Here is an 18,297-nt window from a genome sequence, read left to right on the forward strand (position 1 = left end):
AAATGGGGACCTTATTTCCAAAAAGTACAGAACAAGTGGTATCTGAACTTTGGCAGATTGACTCACAGATCCCTTTAGAACTAGTGGCCATTTTATGGTTTTTTGGCTAAATGACAATCAAGGGATAGGGAAACACTGCCTACAAACATTTGATGAGGCTCAATGCCAATGAGAGGAAGTATTTTCAGTCCTCATCTGCAATGAAATCCATTTTTAGGCCAATGTCAGTGAAGTCTGTAGTGCTCTTTTTGGCTCCATATCGGTACAGTTGCAAAAAAGAGGCCTGAAATATATTTGGCAGTATTGGTACTTTGTAAAAAAAAAAAAAAACAAAAAGGACGTTTACCAGGAAAGTAGTTCTTACATCAAGACTTTCAGCTCTTGAGGATAATCTTCAAGAAAATCTAATTTACAGGAGCTAATTAGCTCTAGATACTTAAAACCAGACTGGTTGAAATAGTAGTAAATATACAGTGGAGAACAATCTTGCCCAGACAGAAACTACTTGTTCAAACTGGTCCTTTCTGCATTTAACTTTGGAGTCTATCTTAATGAAGGTTTTGTTTAGGGATATTACAGTGAAGAGTTAAATCAGAGCAGCGGAAGAGAGACATTAAAATGTGTAGGGAGAGTTGGAGAAAAGGACTTGTTTTTATTTGAGATTTGAAATGAGATGAAGGGTCACCAAGGCTGAGAAATACACAAAGGCTGTCCCAGACTGCAGCCTGTTTGGAAGAAAAGGCTCTCACATCAACAGTAGCTAGATTGTATGGAGGGACAGACCAAAGTCTAGACAAAGTTGCCAGGGGGACAGGGGGGCACAGAGAAAAAAGATTTCCCCCCCCCCCCCCAGAATTGCTGTGTTTCTATAATTTCTATAATACTGTAATTGATGGCTCTCTGCTGACCAAACTGTAAAGGCCAGGCATTGAGGATTTTGAATATTCTTTTGTTGTAGCTCTCCAGCATCTACAAGCATTGTGTTTATCTTCAATCAAATAATTCCTCTTGCTGCAATGCAACTTAGCATCATCCTGTGTGCAGGTGATAGCACAACTTCTGCTGAACACAGAGAGGGCTTCATAGTTCCCTCAAATAGAGAGGGAGCTGACTAGTACAAATGATAGCTTTATATTTGGCTGTGATCTTCAGTACTCACAGGCCAACAAGAAATGCTGCTTATCTAGTGGTGAATTCTGTGATTTGGAGGTCATCCATTAATTTTGGTTCTGGTTCCATGCAAGGAAAGTGTCAGTCAGTGGGTGTCTGCAGGCAAACAATCCAACACATGTTCCAGCATTTACTGTGTGTGCACTGCTTTATTACACTTCCCAAGCTGTTGAAATTCTTCAGGCTACTCACGAGAATTTTTTCTGCTTGATAAAATCCCACTTTGCTAAGGTGATAGAAATGACTGGAAACTAAATTGTTCATATTCATATTTAAGCATTGCATGATTTTGCTGTTTTCGACTAGCAAATATGTGCATATTCAGATGGGTGATCTTAAATCTAACTGGAAGGGATGGGAACTGAATGTAGTAATTGCAGTGCTCTTCTTTAAAAGGTAGTAAACCCAGTAAAAGTTAGCAAACCAAATTAACATAACCCAACCTTCTTTTTTCCTAACTTTTTTACCACTGATTGTTGACATCTGTAAGATTTTTTTTTACAGTTTCTCTCATGGATAGCATTCACCCAGGGACACCAATTGTAGCAACAGTGTAACAAGCTCTTGGGCCCTGAAAATTGTGCTAAATATTTTCTTTATGCTTTTTTTTAATGTTCCAGTTCCATTTTTACAGAGGAAATACCGAGGTCCTTAAATTTCCTAGTAGCAGCCAAAGGTATGTAATCAAGTGTCTGGCATTACAGGTGATGAAATATTTCAGTAAAGGTTGAAATAACTATGGATGAAGAGATGATAATAAGATACACTGATGCAAACATGTTGAGTCCTTAAATGCTTTGGAAAACCAGCACAAAAAAAGTTTGAAGATAGACTCCAGGAGAACATAGTGAGAGAAACATATAATTTAAGAAGTAGAATCCCTGTGTTAACTACTAAAGGAGCTGCCCAAGAGTTAGAAGAAAACAAAAATAAAGAATGTATCTAATGACACAGAAATATTGTACTCATTGTAACAGTGTTCGAATTTATTTTCATATTCATAAAAATCTCTTCTGCCTGTCTGTAAATCACTCAAGGGTATCATTCTCCACAAGAGTCCCACCAGAATTGTTCCAGAGTAATTATATTGAAATCTGTGGAATTATTCCAGTTTTACATTGAAGTTACAGTGACCATAATCTGACTGTAGGTGACTATTACTGTGACACCTACTTACCCTAAAAACCATTGTAATCTACATTTCTATTCATATTTGCCATAAAAAGCAGTGAACTAATGTGACCAAAAAGCTGTCTTGTGTCCTATGTAATAATAGGGATTATTTTAATATACTTCTTTAATGTTACTGTAAAAAACAGTGCTTTAAAAAGATATGTGCTGGGATGTTTGATGAGAAATTTGGTTTGAGTAGGTAAAAAACTATTTTGTCATACTGAAGGGACTGAAGTTAACCTTTTCAAACAGTTGCACCCACTGAAGTGGATTGTTTTTCATTTTGTTGGAATAATAAGCAATAATAAGTATGTGCTTTTGCATTTGTTGCAAGAATTTTTTCTTGATTTTACCTTGCTTTCTTAATTGCTTATTAATACCAAAGTTTTATGCTAATTTAACCCTTTTTTTGCAATTCCTTATCAATTAGTTTTGCTCTCATGGATTTTAAATCAAATGCCTTTTAAAAAGAGATACTTAATTTTGAAGAAAAGAACTCACAGGGTGAGTGGCATCCCTTCACCCTGGTAAATTTTATCTCCAGTAATACACAGGCCAGCTGCTCTAGCTGACTTCTGTGAGAATTGCATGTGAACATCTTGTGAAAGTTACACACTTTGGTGATTAAAAAAAAATTATATTGATTAACATAATGATGGAATAATTTTTGGACAATTCTTCCCAACTTCCATTTAGTCGTGTCAGGCTTCTTCTCTTAGTAATGTTTTACTGCTTTGTTAACTGGAAAGTACTTTTGAAGTGTGAAGCAGATGGAGCAGTGTGATGGACAGTCTTCCTCATGCTGCTTTTGTGCTATGTATTTCCACAACTTGAAACATAAAAAGATTTTCTATAAGTAATTAGCCCCAAAGAGAAATTTCTTTAGTATCCCCTGGCCATAAATTACTTTTAGAACAAGCAGAGACAGGAAACAATTTGTAACAGAAACACGCCCTTGGAAAAGTTTCTTGTTTCTCAGAGACAGGTCATCCTTTAATCCCTGTGAAGGAAACCCTTCACAATTGGGGTGAAGTGTTAAGGAATTGCTCAATTTTCAATTCTGCCTTTATAATCCTAATTATACATTTTTATGTATATCTGATAATATTTTGGCATCTGTAACGCCTGCCTCTTGAAGCTTTCAAAGCAGGTGTCTATATGGGATTTTCTAAGTCTCACAAGACATGAAAGGGTAAAATTATCCACGTTTCAAAGAAGGAAAAGCTGAGGCATGACTTGATATATTTAGGGTTATGCAGGAAACTTGGTGCAAAGTACTGGCTTGGTGTAAAATTTTGAGTCCCAGTCCCACACTCTTCCTCCAGAAGAGCTGGTAGTCAGAAGGAATCAGACTCTTGCTCTTCTGGAAGGTTTTCCTCTGGCTACATATAGCAGTAGTTAATAATCTATTTTCACTTTACTACCTTCCATAGTGAGTCCTGTATTTTTTTTTTTTTTTAATTCAAAACATGCCCTTTTCTCCCTGCAACTGTGGAAATTGTTCAATAGTAGACTATCTTATTTAAATTTCAAAGGGCTTCTTTGTAAAATACTTCCTTATAGTGGAACCACTAGTTTATGCTTTTAAATAAAATCTTTACTCAGCATGTTTAAAAATTACAGGGCATTGCACACAAGGAGCATTTCAGGCTACATTTGCAAGCAAATTTAGTGTGTACAAATGCAGTCAGAGCAGAAGAATGTTGTGATCTTTTGAGTAACTTCCATTGTTCTGAGGTTGCCACTCTTGGGCTCAACACTAATGTACACGAGCCACCTAAAAATCAAAGAAACTGTATCTCATTCTTTTTGCTTGGCAGCTTGTATTTTTAAGAACCCAAGCACAAAATGTACCATGTATCCTTACTTATCACATGACTAATTACAGCCCAGCTACTGTACACTCAGGGAATGCATCTTATTATGTCAATTACAATCAGGCATCATCAGATCCACACAGCTCTGACTGAATCCATTAAAAGGAGAAATGCAGGGTGAACTGAAGCAACAGCATGTGGTACCTGTCTCTTCATAGCATCATTAAACTCACATAAAAGCACTTCAAACACCTTATTTTCAAAGTCAGCTCCAGCACTCCACGTCATCAGTGAACAGCAACAGAAGTGAGGAAAGTTTGCTAATTCCTGTGCTTGCTCTGTGTCTGGACAGGACAATCTGTGGTGTGGTATCTGGAGTGATGAGAAAACACAGCCACCTGTGAGACATTCTCTGTCTTTATCACCACTGGTATTAAGAATAATCTAACTCTAAAATAAAAGAAGCTTTTTAAAGTGTTTAATTTCCATTTAAGTGGGAAATATGGATTTTTTTTTTCTGTTTCTTGAGCTAGGATTTGACTGTATTGTCCACATCTCAATGTAATTTATCCCATTGCATGGAAAGAGAAAATAATAGTGCTCTAGGGAAGGCACACTTACCATGAATGCAAAATATGTTGAAGGGATATGTCCAAATCATACAGCATGCCATGACGGCAAATCATAACCACATTACCAATTTAAAATGGAGAAAAAACCCCAAGAGTTGCCATTTAACAGAGTGCTTTAATTACTTGGATTATACTATTGCACAACTACAATAACACTTAGTCCCCTGAAATACATATCATAGTTGGTCTACCTGAGGTCAGAATTGGGAAACTGCCATTATTTACAGAGAAAAATGTAGGCATATGTTTGCCCACAGCATGTTTTCTGACCCTCTCAAACCAAAAGTCCACAGAGATGGACCCTGACAACTTCAAAAACAGCAGACTAATAGAAAAAATACAAAATTCAGGGAAATGTACACAAATGCAGTGTGATCAAATCTATCTCTAATTTATCTGGTTTATGTGTGAATTTAAAAGGAAACTTAAGATAAGAGGGCTAGCCTGTACTGTTGAATCAAACCCTCAGCTGAATGTGACAGGGAAGAAGTCTCTCTTCTATTACAGGAAACTGTCTGGTGTCAATTGTTTCCTTTACAACTTTTAAATAGACCCATTGTCTCTAAGGCTTATCAGGCAGAGATTTAAACAAGCAAACTTAGTCATATGTTCTGCACATTCAGGAAACAAAATATGAAAAAATTGATTTTTCGTTTCTTATTTTATTCTTAGTGAAATTATCATTGCTAGATAACTGCGGGAATACGTTAGGTATGAAATCACCAGAGGAAAAAAAATCATATTTTTAAAGCTATATAATAGTGGGAGTAAAAATATAACTTACTGAAAATTATTTTCTCTGAAGACCACTGAAAATTTGCAGAACTTATCTGTTCCTGGAGAAAAATATTAGTATTTTTAAAAATAGTCTTTAGGATTTATACTCCCTACTGGTATGGCTGCCTTATTCCAACATGAGCAGTATATTTTTTCTCAGAAAGCCTAACAGGTTCCAATACTGTCATTTTTCTTTATTCTAAAGAGAAGCTGACATGACATTGCTCAATTTGGATGTGAATCAAAGGTCTTCTTTTTTGACAGTGTGCTGGTCAGTGTCACAATATTCAGCAAACTTACCTGGGTAGTGGAACAAGGCTGAGAATTGGAGTTAGCTCAAAAGTTTCTGAAGTGTTTAGCCAGAGAAGTCTGCCCTCTGACTTAAAACTTCTCTGCACATAAACTGTGAAATTATTTTTTAAGGGGTCCGATCAGCAGTTGTGTAAATAAACATGAGCCTGTGTACTTTGGTTATTCAGTCCTTGACATTATTCCAGCAAACCCAAGACAAATGCAGTGGTTGCTCTTCCTTGAGGGGACAACCCACATTTGGAAGTTAAAAGTACATATAGATGAGAAGTAAGAAAGACCAAGTTGGGCTTGGTTGTTGGTTGTTGGGCTCTAAATTGGAATCCTTTGAGTGTCACTTATGCATAAAATGTTACTGAGAGGTACTTACCAAAAGAAAACCAGGGAGCAACAGAGCAGTTTATGATGTAGTTTGGAAAAGGCAAAAAAAAAGGGAATCACTTTCAAAATTCTACTCTGTGGACCGGTATTATTTAATTCTCAAATCGTTTGTGGTTGTTATCCTTTCTCTTTCTTGAGCAAAAACTAAGAAACAAAGCAACCTGTATGGGGATCTTCAACACTAAATGTATGAGCCATCAGCAAATCAGCATGAGCATCAGCAAATCAGCAGTCATTTGAATTGAACACATTAACTTCCTCTCAACCCCCTCCATCCTGCAGCAGGGGTTTCCTGTTACAGCCTGCTCCTCAGTCTCCTTCCCTGGTGTAAATCGATATGGTGCAGGAGACTCCTCTGGAGATAAAGGACTCTTACTGGTGCCCCACATGCAACGTCCATGTGGTCTGCTCTTGGAACCTAAACATTCCCAGATCCAGGGAGGCTGGAATTCTGTGGCTTGTCCACACTCCTTCTCCAGGGTGCAGATGAGATGACTTCACTCTTGGTTGCCTTCTTAGCCATTTCTTTGCACAAATAATGCTAGCTGCTCATGGGTTTGCAATTCTCTGCAGACTTGTTTCATTTTTTTGACTTGAAACATTCTGTATATTTCCATGCACTGGCTCATCTCTTTCCATAACTTTTCTGTCCTGCTGGGACTGGGAGTTGCTTTCACCAATGGTGCAGCATCCACTTTATTTTATACGGAGAAAATGTAATTTCAAAGCAGTTTTATTTTTTTTTAAAGTGCATTAGTCCAATGCCAGTGTTATTTGTCTTTCTATCTAATACTTCTGAAGTTCAAATATGGTATGAGGCATAGGAAACATAATAAGAATTATTCTGTTTTAGAAGGTGGAATTCAATGTGGATTTTCTCTGAAAGGAGATATTCCAAGTAAGTTAATTTACTGCTACTGCCACAAATACACTGAAGGCAATGGAGCTGCACTGATTAGCTATGCCTGCTAAAACTCAGATTGACGTCCTTGTTACCTTTGGTTGTGTAATTATTACCCAAGAAGGGGCTCAGAGGATATTTTTTATGACACTGCTGGAAAGCTTTCTATTATGGAATGCTAGCAAAACAGTAATCCAAAAACAGGTGTCTTAATGTACTTGCCCTCTTGTAACTGGCTTAACACTGCAGATACTCTTTTCTGCTTCAGAAAAGCCCTTTACTGCAAACCGGTTCCACAGACACGTCAAGTCAACTAGCTAAATGTTCAGAAAAAGAAATTTGAAACTCTGCTGATTTTGTTCATCTTGGGAATGCTGCAGACTGCAATGTATTTCTTTACACAAAGGACTGCAGCATCTGATGTGCATCTGTTCTGGTCAGAAGGAAACAAAGCAGCTCCTCTTTCACCCTGTTCATCTTTTTCATTGTTAAAGCAAAAAATGAACAAAAACAGATAATCTCACAAATGCATTTGAAATTAGCATGCTATTTAATCTTTCAGTCTAATATTTTGCTGTCTGCATGGGTGAGTGTTAAGCCTGTTTTAAATTCTATAAAATGTGCTTCAAGTACCTGCAGTGAAGCTGCACTTTCTTGGCACAGGTAGCACACCATTAACATGGATGCTGTGACCAAAACCTCAGTCTCCTTCCAACTCCAGAACAGGCAGCTTTCTGCAATGACCCTGTGCTCCTGTAATGATGTTTAAATAAACGGAAGGGTGTGGCTGAAATTCCAGTACTATTCATACAAAATATTTTCATGGATGTATTTCCCCTGTATCTTCTTTTACTTTTTTTTGTAGTTAAATTTACCTGCAGTCTCTTGCTAGCTCCTGCATGCTTTAGCATCCATAAATGAGTTAATAGCAAATCCCTTACCTCTGCTTCTCCATTCCGTAGGCATGCAAACTAACTTTTTATAATTTATAATGAGTTGATATCTGACTTTACAGATTCTTAAATGCAGAGAGGTCCAGGCAAAGTTATTTTAGACTATGTGCAGGATAATAAAAAAAATTATTTGCATCATCAGCACAACAAAAGTATTTTAATGTACATCTTAGTGTAGTTATTTGCAACCCCTTTCACAATCTCTTGTTTCTGATAAAAATGGGTAGGGAAGAGGGAGGTGACTGATTTCCTGCACATGATTTAAGTGGAGTTGTAGCCATCTTGGGAAGTTTAGCTCCAAATGTCAGAGACTGAATTTGCAACTTGTTTAAGATAACACTCACAGACAGCCTGTTCTGATTTGCAGCACTTCTAACTAAGAGAAGTGGGGAATCACAGGGTACTGCAGATAAGAGAGCCATTATGCAAATGCACAACCTTAAAGTTGTGCTGTTTGCACCAATAATTTTGTAAAAATCTAATGCTGATACAGAGTGAGTTCCAGATTTCCCTCAACACAACCTGGTTTAATATCCTGGTGCTGTTGAGACTTCAGCCAACTGAAATGCTAGGCATTTAATTTATATCTAGTTTCCTAACCAATATTACAAGAAAACAAATGACCAAGATAAAATATGGAAATAACTTTTTTTTTTTTTTAACTGAGAGTACCTTCTATTTTCATTCTAATCAAATCTCTCATTGAAAGTCACAGCTTTGTATAAAAAGCATTTATGAAGAATGTCAGGAAGAAAAACAAAGTGAGTTGTTGTAAATGGATTTCAGTAGTTAAAAATCCCAGTTGTAATCAGAGTGCTGGAGTAGGTAAAGGCAATAATTTTATAGCATTCCTCAATATTAAAGTATTTGAAAAAAAACAAAATAGAGTTAATCCTGGCAGTTAATTGTTTTCTCCTTCAGTATATTATTCAACCTTCAATTATCTTGTAAAGGAAGTGGCTGAAAATATGCTCTCATGTCAAATGTTTGCCACAAGCCAGAGTACTCCCACAGCACAGAAACTGACAATAACCAGTATATCTGCTTTGGAAGACAAAGTATTATTTATTTGCTGCTCTGTTTTCCAGAGGGCAATTGCCAAACATGGCTCCACTTCTTTTGATTATAATGATACTCTTGAAAAGCAGGGCTTGAGAGGTGAAAGTGCATGAGGGTCCACACTATGACTCTGATTTCAAAGACTTGCTTTTAAGTCACATACAGAGTTATTCATACAGAGAAATTTTAAAATCTCAAGCCTCTTTTCAGTTCTTACTTCTAAAAAAAATATAATTAGTTCAGGATGGAAGACACATGTAAGTAATTTCCTGAAATCATTATATTTTTCTGAAATCTGGGGGTGGTTAGATCACAGGGAGCAGAGAAAAAGATGGAGCTCCCAGACTCTTGCAGCATACTACTGCATTTAACTCCTCACACCAGAAAAATATTAGTCACTATCAGTAAAAAGTATCACCAGATAAAGGGTTTCTCAGCCTTTATCTCTGTATAAGGCTTAACCTTGATTCTGACCTCCTTCAGCCAAATCTCCTCTTAGACAATGAAGGAGGAGTTTTGTTTGAAGAGGGGATCCTGTGTGAGTGGTGTTAGTGACGGGGGATGTACACATGAGGTCTGAGGTGCAGGAAAGGCTACAGCAGTACCTGCATTTCCCTTTCTCACTGAGGTTTTAGCTCTATTCTGCTGTGCCATCCATGGCTGAGATCAGGAGGAGACTGTAATGCATCTCACTAGTGCATGCTGCTCCTACAACATTTTGTCCTGAAAGGGCAAGACAAAATTTTATTGTGGCAAGAACATGGAGGGAAAGAGTTAAACTTTAAAGGGTACTTTATAGGATACACCTCCCATACTTTTTCACTGTCACATTAGTCCTTTTAATTGCTATTTTAAGTACTGCTCAGTTAAGAATAGTAATTTGCATTCCCAGCCTTAAGAGCTGCCTGCCTTAGACTTTTAATTTTCAAACTCTCTGAGTGGGCAGGTCAGAAACATGTGAGTTTGTCAGAGGAGGACTCCCACAGGCAAACCATGGACTAGATCTTAGCCTACTTCAGTTCCCACTACTGAACCTCAGGGAAAATATTATCTGCCAACTGAAACAAAACCTACAACTTGAATTATTTGGCATCAAAGACCACAACCCCAAAACTAGCAATTGTTCTCAGAGCACCATGCAGAATCAGAGAACTCCTCCTGGCATGGGGAGGAATGATGGGGAATCCACTGCCTCTCTGCAGTGCAAAGCTATCACACCTGCATTCACACAGTGGGACAATGGGAAAATGGCCACTCCCAGCTCTTCCTTTTCACTACCCTGATGTGCATTCCTGTGTGTAGGTGTTTTAGGGGTTATTTTACACATGGTTACAAAAGCCTAAAGCTCCAAAAACACGTGGTATTTATCCAAGTTTTGACCTGGGCTGAAGATGAAGTTCTGATTTGGTGTTATTAACAACCATTTGCCTACAGGGAGACTGTTTCCCATTAGCAGGTGTTGTTTTTTTCCATTATGCTCATTAAACTTGGTATTTCCTAAAAGAGTGATGACTGAAACCAGCATGGCTGTCAGGTATTTACTCATCAGTTCAAAATGCTGAACACAGCATCAACAACCAAATTGCCTGCAGTGTCAGAGCTGTTTCAACCAGCTGCTCATCATTCCAGTCAGTATCAGTTCATTGGCTTGATTATTGCAAAAAATGCCACTGTGGTAGATTAATTTGTTAATACTACTGAGAAAATTGTGCTCCTCAGCAGTTAAAAAGACTGGAAGAAAGAGAACATAAAATATCCTCTGCATTGCAGTGACTTGGAGCAAGTCTACACCCTTATTTCAGTGCTGTGTTGTAAGGAAAAAAAAAAAAAAAAAAAAAAAAAAAGCAAAAGCTATTGTGCCAAAATGTTTCCAGGGATATTTTCTCCAAACACCACACTAATTGTAATGAACTTCTGCCCACATACAATGTCATTTACTTTCCTAACTTGCCTTTGAACATACTAAGCACTGTGATACAACTAACTCACACACACATAGCACAGATAGGAGGTAATTCCTGCTTAAAGAAACACCTGACAGAAACTTGCTGCCTGAGACAGGCCTTGCTGGATCCTATTTTACAAAAAAAAATTGGTAAGGAAATATTTTTCATTTGGCTTGTCAAATGAATTACACTTTTTCAGTTAGTGGCTATGTCATTATTACTCTCACTGTTCTTAATGCTCTTCTGTGAAGAAAAAAAGAGAGTGCTCTCATGTGCATTTACTGTGTTATGTACCTGTTCCCTGCATATTAACTCAAGACCACCTCAAACATCAAATCATTGACAATAGAATTTCTTGCATGGACTTCACTAGTTAGTGCAAATCATTAGCTCCTCACAGCAAAATTGCAGTGTTGATGCTGTAACTTTTTTTTTTTTTTTTTTTTTTTTAATTTGTAATATACTTCTTACAGGCAATGTAGCAGGAATTTGCATGTGATCATCATTTCAAATGACTTCTCTGACATGGTGAAATGAGAGATGTGGTAATTGCTGAATTCTATTACCTTTAAGAGACCTCATTTCCTGAGCTGATGGAGTAGCCTCTAATAAATAAATGCACTAAAGCATAAAACAGAAGATAAAAAGCTGTATCACTTTGCAAAATATGTGATTTTTAAAATGTCACAATGTTTGCTCTGTGTGGGAGCAGGTTCAATTGTACAGATCTAAATGAAAGTTTAGCCTATTACTAGTAGAAGAGAAGGCTCTAGGGACACCTTAGAGCCCCTTCCCGTACCTAAAGAAGCCAACAAAAGACTTGGAGAGGGACTTTTTACAAGGTAGTACAAGATAGGACAAGGAGGAGTGGCTTTAAATGAAAATGGGCAGGTTTAGGTCAGATATTGGGAAGAAATTCTTTACTGTGGGGGTGATGAGGCACTGGCACAAATTACCCAGAGATTGCCTTCGTGTTAAACTGGACTTAAAAACAAAAAAGAAAACAAATAGAATGTAGATTTGAAAAGGACTCAACACAAAGGAATTTCTCAAAATGGTGGTGTTGTCCAACTCTCCTGCTGTCTGATGGCTGAGCTATCTAAAGGGAACAGGAATATGCTAATCTAAATTGTCTATTTGGATGTAGCTTTGCATGCTCTGTTGGAAGAAGTTTTCACTACTTAATTTCTAGTTGCTCACAGACTAGAGAGTTAAAAATGCATAAAATTTGTCTGAATTCTTTTTGGTGTCTTACTTTCAGGACTCCAGATAGTTTTGAAGAGACTGAGGGTGGCTAAATCTACCCACACCCCCAACTTGTTTAGCACCACTCTCTTCTACCCCTCAGTTCTGCTCCCTTGACCATCTTTCTTGTTATCCCCTGTGCTACAGGGAGCCCTTTACATTCAACCATACAGAAAAGCTACTGAAAAGGGAATAAAAAAATAACAAAAACTTACTGAAAATGTAGAATTATGCATTGCCCCTTAATCTGGAGCATTTAGGAAGTGCTCCAGACCATTAAGTACACTATGAACTGTTAGGAGTCCTTCTGGCAAAGAAATCCAACAAGCAGACGATTTACAGGCTGAAGGGTTTGCTGAAGTTTGCCCTTGCTGGAGCCTTGAGCACATTTGTGCCTTTAGGTGTCACTGTTCACCTGTACCGTGTATCCTCACTGAAAGGAGCTGTGTCTGTGTCTCACCAGCCGAGTGAAGAGAAATTCCAAGGCTGCCCTGCTGCTGCAGCTCTGCAATATCACATTCAGAGGAGCAAGACGAGTGCAACATTAACCTGAGATGAGAGGTCTGATCTAACACAGAGCAGAAGTTGGGACAATCAAGCTGGTTGTCTTCCATCAGTAACATTGCACATTCTGATTTTTAAATTTTTTTCCCCCTCCCCTGTTGCTGGATGTTCCTGTGAATTGGTTGCAACACAGTGCAAACTTGATGTACAGTCATAGTCCTGCTGGATTTACTGTCATACAACAGTGGTAGTAAATTTTTTGCAGCACGTGTGTGTGTGATAACTGCTTAGAAATTCAACACTAAAAGTGATGGATGGCTTGGTGCCATCCTGTCAGTTCGTTCATGCTCATAATTATAGCCAAGAAGGAAAATTAAAGCAGCCTCCATGAATTTCAGAAATCACATGACAATGTTGGCAGATTAATTCTTTTAGCAATGCATGCTGTAATTTGTTGTGTCCACTAACCCTCTCTTGGGCTTGTGACAAAATGTCAGAAAGATAAAACTGATGAGTACAACTGTGCTGAAACTGGACCAGCATCATCCCACTGACCCACCAGCAGCCAGCAGCATGGTCTTGTGTTGCAGTGTGTTCAAGATGTTACTTTTCTCCTTTCAGATGAAAAACATGGGAGTTCTGCGCTTTGCCAAAAATTAGTGTTTTCCTTTGTGAAGAGAATCATAATCCTTCAAATAACTGGCATTGCAGAAAGCCATGCATTAAAACCCTCAGAGCACTCCTGCTTTGAGAACACAGCTGTACTTTCTGTTATGTGGCATTAGGCTTTTGAAAATTAATTTGGACAATGTTCTGACTGCTTGGAACCCTGAAATCACTGGTATTCAGACATTAGGTTTAATTCCTGGACTATTTCTCATAATGCTTTTTGATTTTAAAACCAGAGCTTAATCCTTTAGCCCCCTCAACGACATGCTGGACCCTACAGTACTTCCAATTTTACTGAAGAAAACTTTTGCCCATACTCTGAATTTATCTGTGTTCAAACCCTGTTAAGTCTAAATTGAGGCTGACATTAAGAAAGTCTCCATTCCCTCTGAACACCCATGTCCACAAATTTTCCCTGATAGACAAACTGCTCCCTGGAAAACAGATGTGAGGTAGGCAGATTTAACAGCACCCTGTGCTGAAATATCTCCAGGATTTTCACTATTAGGGCACCTTGGATAGCTATTCATATTAATATAAATAAGAAAAAAAATGAACATTTATTCTAGCTATGATTTAGCATTCTGATAATACACTTAAAAGATATCCTTTTCCTACTAAGATGATGGAACTGAACTGAAAATACAAGATTATTCCGAGAGCAGGGATATCATCTAGACAATGCTGAGGACAAACCCATCAAAGTATAGGCATAAAAGTATCTTTCAAGGCAAAAAATTCCAGAGGTAATCTTTCTGAACATTTGTTGATGGCAAATCAAGACTCAAAGACATTTTTATCAATTTGTTAATTACTATCAGCTTAATCTTATAACATCAGACATGTCTTTACCTAGTTGTCATTAACAGCAGAAAGGGTCTTTGTACAGCTGTTTTACCTCATCTACACCTTAAGCCATTAACTGTTCTGGAAAATAGAAAGGGTGTTTTGTTGCATTGGCTACTTCTTTGTAATTTCTTCCTAGTGGGTTTGTAAGCATCAAAAATAATTTCCCTTATTTTCCACTGGTAGATGTGGAGTAGAGCAGGGAGTAACTTCACACATTTTAAATTTAGCCTGGAGGGACATTAAATGCCCCCATTGGTCGTACCAGGCTTATGATGCAAGAGGGGCTAAAATCTTCCAGACAGCAACAATCAACCATTCCCCATAATGGGACTTAACAAAATCTCCAGTCCATCCATTAAATAGACATATTCAGAAAGAGAGCTGTTTTATCCAGGACCCTAATTCCTATTTCATACATAAGTGCTCCTGGAATGGGGCAGAACATCATGTGGAAACAGGAGGAGACAAACAACAATTCTTCCCAGCAGTCAATTTCAAAATAAGACAAATACATTAGGAAATGGGAATTAATTTGTCAGCTAAACATTCTCCCTGGCTTCTTGCATTTTACAGGAAACCACGTTTTCCTGGAGGCAGAGCAGTTTTGCAATTCAGGCTCCAAGCTATGCCATTAACAGAGGGTCTGAGAGAGCATGCTGAAAAGCAACACAAGTCTCTGTGTGAGAAGAGAAGCAGTGGATGGAGAATCATTGCTTTCTGAGCATCAGCACATGGAAACCACACAAAACTGAGCAGCCTTCAGCAGAGGGGTCCACAGGAGAAGCAGAACTCCACCTCTGCCATCAAGCCATGAAGCCAAGTGCCCGTGCAGGTGGCACACCCAGTCCCACTCACCCTGATGGCACCATCACCCACATCAGGGCTGGTCACTGACCTTCATCCCCCTGCTTTGCCTCAAGCACAGTGCTGGGGGTAGCAGAGGCACTCTGATCTCCTTCCACACCGGTGATTCCATGGATCTGCCTCGCACCGCACACGGGGTGTCCAGCCAGCACACGAGCTAAATCACAGCTCCACATCTGGGTTTGGTGGTGCACAAATCACTGAATTGTGGCTGTAAAAGTTGTGACTCCTGAAAAGTGCAAAACTCTCAAAAAAAAAAAAAAAAGATCCTTCAGTTGTGTCAAAGGGTACCCAGTAAAACAGAAAAGCTGGTCCCTGTATGAAATGGGTGTCATGCCCCCCATCCCCAACTTTGCAGCAAGAATCACAGAGCCAAAATCCCCCAGTCACTGCAAACCAGAGGTTTCTATTAGATGGTGTAGCTTGGCCAATCTCTGCACATGTGAACTGGGAGAAGAATAGCAAGTCAGAACAAGAGTACTACTGTGCATGGTGGGCTTGAAACAACATTCAAGTACCAACAGCTGTAAGAATTTCTTTCCTTACACTTCTTACAAGGTGCTTTAATTCATCCTTTAATTTGTCCAGCTCTCACCTTCAAATTGCTTTGGCAGAAAGCTGTTTGGGATTTTAATTTTTATCTCCATATGTGATAAATCCAAATCCAAAAATCTCCTTTGTGTATTATGGTTTGACTTGCTTGGAAATGTAATGGCCATAGCTAGCTTGTGCAAGAATTAAAAAATCAGCAGTGTTTTCCAAATGATATCATCTTTCCCCAATTCATTATTTTTGTTGTCTAGAGTGGTGTGTGTTCAAATTCTCCAAATAGTAATTCTGCAACTGGTATGGAGGTTTAGGGATTGTTTTTGGTTTTTTTGCTTATTTTTCTTCTGGGTTTATTGTTGTTGGCTTGATTTTGGTTTACATTGTTTAATGGGGGAAGAGCTGGGAGAGGGGCTTTACTTGGCAGATTTTCTTCATTCTGACCAGTTGTGTCAGAATGACATTTCCCCCACTCCCTCCAATATTGTTAGGCAGTCAGTCAAAGGAATAGACTTCAAAGCTACTCAAAGACAAAATGTCTGAGTCTCATATGTCATAAGATACTTCTATATTTCTGTAGTGCTGTAGATGCTTCTTAGGTAAAGCCCATCCACAGCAGCACTGAATTCAGTAACCCTGGGAATGTCCATGTGTTTACTGCTTTATCTGTGTCCCCTAGAAAGGGCTGAAGGAAAAGAAACAAGAAGCCAGGAGAGCTGTAGGAACATTCTTTCCACCTTCTTCATAAATACCCTTCATGCCATTCAAATAGACTCCGGAATACACTACTTTAATTAGCAAAGCTTGTTTTAAAGTAAACAACACAAACACTCCTTATAGGACAGTCACAGTCTCCCCTGCTAGACATACAGGCTTTTTGGCAAGATCACATTCAAACAGCATGAAATTCACCCATGGGCACAGTCCCAAGAAGGCCCTTGCACCTCTTTAACTTCCATTTAGCTGCTCTGGATAGGAGCGAGTGGTTTGTGGGATAAGGACAGTTTTCCTCCCCCAAAAACAAAAAACCAAACAGATGGTCCAAATCCACGTCTGTAAAGATCACCATTTTTACCATTATAAGGTCATAAAGGTGTAATATAGGCGTCATGCATAGAGTACATACCATAATTCTATGGAGTCCTGCCCCTGAGTGACTCTGAGCCCCGCGGAAGCACAGCCCTGCGGAGGAACCTCGCCGGGAGCACTGCAAAGTCACTCAGCAGGCAGGAGTCACGACAGCAGTGAGAAGAGTATCCTCATGAGGAAGCTCTGACAGGATTCCCTTTGACACATGGGAGAACATGAGAGTCCCATCTTGGTTCAGTAATTGCTAAACAAACAGAAATCGGAAATCATTGATGCGACATTGACCCATAAAACACTGATCACCGAGGCCCTGCTCTCCCCCGTGCCACGCACAGGGAACAACAGATGCTCAAAGTAAACAGGGTAAGAACAAAACAGTGTGGGAATAATGTTGGTTCCTTAACAAATGTCTTACTGTAGTCCATTTATGCTGACTGACACCGGTTGTTCTTTTCAGTTATAACTGTGCAACAAAATCAGACATGTCTCATCTTCCAGTCTTGATACTGAGCTGTTGCTGTTGTTGAATTTCTTTTGTTGGTCAAGTTATTTAATTTTTCTTTTATTTTTCTTTTTTTCCTTTTTTTTTTTTTTTTTTTTTTTTTTCTTGTTTACATCTACGTTTATCAACACTGATACATTACAGATCTTGTTAGTTATACTTTGAAGTCTGATCATGCAGAACTACAGGCAGGTGCAACTTAAGATCTTATTACAGGATGGACATGGCAAGGTGAACAGTTGTTTTTGCTAGTTAAGATCTGGAGCTTTGTTACTGCTGTGGCTTAATGTATACTGGCCATAAGTCCCACTTACCCAATTTACTAAATATACATGATTCTATATGTACACTGAAACTTCCAGCACCCTCCTTTATCAGCACATGACTGACTCAGGAGAAGGTCAGAGGTCAACCATATTCAGGCAAACAGCAGCCTTATTGTAAAAGTTTTTAACAGAAATAGCGTGTTGGATTATTACATATTAGTTACAGAGGAAAGAAAAAAATAAATCCATACAACTATTTACATTATAAATATCTTGCTTTCCAGAAGACAAGAATGGCCCTGTTCAGTGAAAATTAGCAAAGAGACCTGTCTGAAATTATAAGCATGATAAGGATACATTTATTTCCAAAATTGACTGTGTCTTCCTTCAATATGTGCTTTTCAGCTTTTCCCTCTCAGGTAAAAAGGCACCATTAGCCTCAGTTGAAGTTTTTCAACATTCTTTTGTCAAATCAAATCCTCTTTAAAACTCAAACTTGCCATAGGCCAACGAGCCTGAACATGCATTAAATTAAAACATTTCACTTCTTGTAATCAATAGTTGATTAAAAAGCCCAAACCAAGAACAAAAAGGAAAGAAAAATCAGGCCACACTGGCAAGTTCCTAATACACTAAGCAGATTCC

This window comes from Oenanthe melanoleuca, chromosome 4, assembly GCF_029582105.1.
Source record: "Oenanthe melanoleuca isolate GR-GAL-2019-014 chromosome 4, OMel1.0, whole genome shotgun sequence".
Classification (NCBI taxonomy): domain Eukaryota; kingdom Metazoa; phylum Chordata; class Aves; order Passeriformes; family Muscicapidae; genus Oenanthe; species Oenanthe melanoleuca.